The 4,473-nt window shown below is 47.0% G+C and overlaps 1 protein-coding gene across 3 annotated transcripts in view; it reads right to left on the bottom strand.

Annotated features, from left to right (window-relative positions):
* SLC7A2 (solute carrier family 7 (cationic amino acid transporter, y+ system), member 2) overlaps positions 1-3,299 on the bottom strand; it is a 65,201-nt gene extending 61,902 nt beyond the window's left edge. For all 3 annotated transcript variants that reach the window (XM_012663000.1, XM_012663003.1, XM_012663002.1), the window contains exon 1: positions 3,176-3,299. The gene's annotated coding sequence lies outside the window, so the exon portion shown is untranslated. The remainder of the gene's footprint in view (positions 1-3,175) is intronic.
* Positions 3,300-4,473: the final 1,174 nt, after the last annotated feature.

Below are 4,473 nucleotides of genomic sequence, written 5' to 3'. Positions count from 1 at the left end.
GCATTTCTAGTTGGTTTTGTCAATGGCATTCACATTTCCACAGCCAGACACCACTTTAAAACAATAGCCAGAAAGGCAAGTCAAAGGAAACGTAAGAGGAGTTGGGACTAATTTGTTACTGCTGGTGAAACAAAAATGCCAAGCACATGGGCTTTTGATCATGAAACAGTAGCACTGTCTTCCTATATCAAAGTTCATTACTTGCCTTCTGATGCAGACACGACTGAAGTCACCTGCCCAGAGGTGGTGTTATTTTTTATACAGTTGCGGCAAAACATAAAACTACTCTTAAAATCCATCAGCGAAGAGTTTCCCAAATGTAAAAATAATTACAGAATCCTACCAAAATTGGAGCCACACTTACTTTTTTTGGTTGTCCAGTGCCTGGTAAAGAATAACTCAGTAAGTTTTCAATGAAGGAATAAATACATTTGAAGACAGATAAAACACCTTTTCTCAAATTGTTGAAATCAGCGGCACTGGCTCAACCATAAAGACATACTGAGCATGTGTTAACTGATACATACTGTGTTAAGCACCAGAATGGAAAGTTTTTAAATAGAAGACAATGACAAGAACAATTCCATTAGTTTTCTGTTATTTTAAGGCTATATCTATATGGTTTTGAATATCCAGATTAAAGATTTATAAAGGAGTTAACCACTTAAGATTTTCAAAACCATTTAGACAAGTGGTATCTCGTAAGTGAAATCTTACAGAAAACTGAGTTTTTCAGGATTCAGTTGGATGACAAAAGTATTCAAATAATGGACACAATGTTAAACATATGAATAATTAGAAATACATTCAACCAAAAAGTCTGCTTGTGTTCTAAATGTGTGGCATCCAGTAAGTAGTCTATAAGAAGCCAACCTTTAAAATCAATGTGTTCATATCTACAAGTTTGAACTAATAAGGGGAACTAATAAGGCAAATAGCAACATGAAGGTGTTTTCAAGACTGTTCTGAAAGTTGGTCACTGAAGGGCCCCAAAATAAAACCAGCAGATGGCTCTGAACACAGAGAGAGAGAGAGAGAGAGAGAGAGAGAGAGAGAGAGAGAGAGAGAGAGGAGAGAGAGAGATGCATACAAATAAAACGGAAGGGAAGACAGAAACGAAGCTAAATAGAGAAGTTACCAGAGGAAAACTATGAGGGAAAAACCATCTGAAAAAGTAGGGCCAAAAGGAGAAGAAATGGCCACAGAGGAGGGCTCTACGTCTGGCGTGAGCAGGCAGGAGAAACAATGACTTAAGCTAGGAGGTAGGAGAAGAGAACAGAAGGTGGGCCACCCAGAATGGAGATGAGGCACTTCCATTCTGCAAAGATGGGCATGTTTGCAGAGGAAAGCAAGAAACATGAACTTTAAAATTCTGCAGACATACGTCCAAATGGCAACAATACACGGGAAAACAAAATGAAAAACTGCGGAGTATTCTCATTGCTTTTAAACTACCCCTGCTATCACGTTTCCCCTCCTAGCCTCTGTTCTTCCCAAGCTCCTAAGTCCAGTGACAATGATCAGAGACTCTGGAATCAAAAGGGCTACGCCGACCTGCAAAACGGGCCAGGGATTCTGCAAACGGAATCCTTGCAGATACCACAGCGCTTCACTCTGGTCTCCAAGGCCATGGCACACCCTAAAAGATTAAAATGCCTTAAGGTAAATGACATTCCCAAATCAAGGTACAGTGTGGAAACAAAGCGAGGGGCAAGGGAGGAAAAGAAAAAAAAATCCTAATAACGTGGCTTCCCAGATTCAACCCACAGCAGCCAACTAGCAACTTCTTAGTACAACAAGGAAAAAAAAAAAGTCATATGCTCTTCTGCACTGAGAGATCACTTCCTTTAGTAGCTTCAGGGCTACTAAAGGAAAAAAGCACTTACTATTACAAAGCAACCCTAAGAAAATATATAATTAATGTAAAATATTCTTATCCTGTACATCCCGCAGAGAAAGACTACAAACAAAAGACGTTTCACTTTTCTAGAGAAGGTAATTATTACTAATGCTGAGGGGAAAAAGAGGAGACAGAAGTTTTAAAGACTGGCTCAGGTATGAAAGAAAAAGTATCAAACCCTCTAACTTCTAGTCCCAGGTTGCAGGACAGGATTCACAGAGCTCTATTTGAGTAAGATCTGGGGATATCGCCCCATTAAAAGGATTAGTGTTACTGCACAAACGTCTAGATAAATTTTATTACCAGTCTGAAATGAGTCCCCTAAAGGCTTTTTAAGACAGTTTTGTATAAATATTTGAAAGTTTGAACAGGCTGAATACTTTCACTCTTGAAACCTAGGTACTATTTCCATTTCCACAGCTATATATGACTGATCTTGTTGAGCATATTACTTTTAAATAACTTTAAGACACGATCTTCGAATACCTTACTCCACAGGCTGCATGTACACGTAAACAGAAGGTGGAAAGTTCTCGGGACTGACAAGTACTCCGGGGTGATGGGCAGTGTGATTCCCTAAGCCTCAAGAATGGCGTTTCGAGTTCAAGGCTGAAGACTTCATGACATGGGCTTAAAAGATATAACTTACCACGTCAAACGGGTTAGCACGGCACCCATTTACTTTAAAATACCCTATCCTTCCAAAAAGCCGCACTTAAGGGTCTAGAGGGCCACAACGTGGCCTTGAGGCCGCAGGTTCCCCACCTCTGCGACAGACGCCCCGACAGGCCATTTTACCTGCGCTGCCAACGTCCCCTGCAGGACGGGGGAAGGCTTCCAGCGCTCCAAGCCGAGTTCGGTATTACGAGAACCCCAAGGGAGCGGAAGGCGACTTCGGGGACCCCTCGGCGTGCTTGGAGAAGAGGCTGGGCCTACCCTCCCAGAGAAGGGTGCCCAGGGCCCCCAGAACAGGAGTGACTAAAGGACCCCCCGCGGAGTCGCCGCGCCAGGCGCTCTCCCATCTCCCGCGACCCCCGACGCACCCGGGCCGCACGAGGCGAGGCGCAGCCCCGAGGACGAGGGTGCGCGGCTGCAGCCCCTGCCCGCGGCCCCCGAACTCTCCGCCTACGAGCGGCGGGAGCGCGGCCTCCAGGCAGCTGCACGCAGCTGGACGCGGCGCTCGGAGCCCCCGTCCCCCTCCGTCCCCGCTGGCCCCGGCGCCCGGGCCGCCCCTGGCGGCGGCCCCTCAGCGGGGCAGGAGACTTGGCAACTTACGGGGGCTGCGCTGGGGCCGCGCCGAGGGGGCGGCGGGGGGCGAGCGGCTGGACCGTGTGGGGCGCCCCGGCTCGGGGAGGCTGGAGGAGCGGCCGCCGCCTGACGGGTCCGCGCGAACGGGAGCGCCCGGCCGCCGCGCTGCAGAAGGCGGGCTGGGCACGTGGGCGCCCCTCTGAGTAGCCGCGCGGGGGGCGGGGCGCGGGGCGAGGGCGGGGCGAGGGGCGGGGCCGCCTCCTCCCCTCCCCTCCCCCGCGCTCCCCGCCGGGCCGCACTGGCCAATCCTCGGGGTGGGCGGCGTCCGGCGCTGCGCCCGGGGTCTGTCGCGGGTCCCCAGCGGGGGCACACTTGGGCGTGCGCTTGCCGGCGCTGGCGGCAGGGCTCCTGCCTGGGAAGCCGCGGAGCAGCCCAGGAGCAGGAGTTCTTGCTTTCCCTGGAGGACCCAAAGCAGACTTCATCTAAGTAGGGTTTTGATCCCGCGTTTCTTTTTCAAGCTGGGAAGAATTTAGAAATAAGAAAATAATAGTAAAATACAATGATAATCATAAATAGAACCCCAGATCGGTGTGCTTTGACAAATAAAACATAAAACTTTATAAATAATGTGCAGTTGCTATTTTGAAAACTCCAGTAAACGTATGAGTAAGTAGTCATGATTATTTAGGGGTGACTTTATGAGAAAATGACATTTGCTATTTCCAGGGGAGTGAGAACAGAAGTTACACAATCAAGGTTTCTCATACTGTGCTATTGTTGACTTTGGGAGTCACTGATAAGATTAAAGTCACAATGTGAAATTCTGTTAATTTTAATCCAAAATGAAGCAAAACACTGACACCGAATTGAAAAGTAAGTGTATATTATTATTTTTGTTTGTCTGAAAGCTCTATCTTATTTTGCTTAATATGGTGCTAATAACTTTGGCAAAGTGCCAGATTTATATTGAGTCAGTATAACACATATAGAGAATGTGATGTTCTGAATCATTCTTAACTTCAAGACACGTTTTCCCAAGAGAATCCAATAGTGTGGGGTTCACTCCAGAAAATGGTACATGTACAAAAATCTCAATTACTGCTTCCAGCGTTCAAGTACCTCAAGAAGCCATCTGTGGATCCCATGAAAGAACTCGAGATTTACAAGAACCCGATTACCAGGGTACTATCTCACAGAGTAAATGTCTTAAGTTATAGAGACTCTATCAATGTAAAACCGACTCCTTATCGAGGGAAATGTGGACTCAATCTAAGCTCCCACTCAATCCCACAGCTCCAAGGCATTGCAGAAGTGGGTGAAGACTC

The sequence above is a fragment of the Propithecus coquereli genome, unplaced genomic scaffold (assembly GCF_000956105.1).
Source record: "Propithecus coquereli isolate 6110/MARCELLA unplaced genomic scaffold, Pcoq_1.0 Scaffold79, whole genome shotgun sequence".
NCBI lineage: Eukaryota > Metazoa > Chordata > Mammalia > Primates > Indriidae > Propithecus > Propithecus coquereli.
This window is presented reverse-complemented; position numbering and strand designations above follow the sequence as displayed.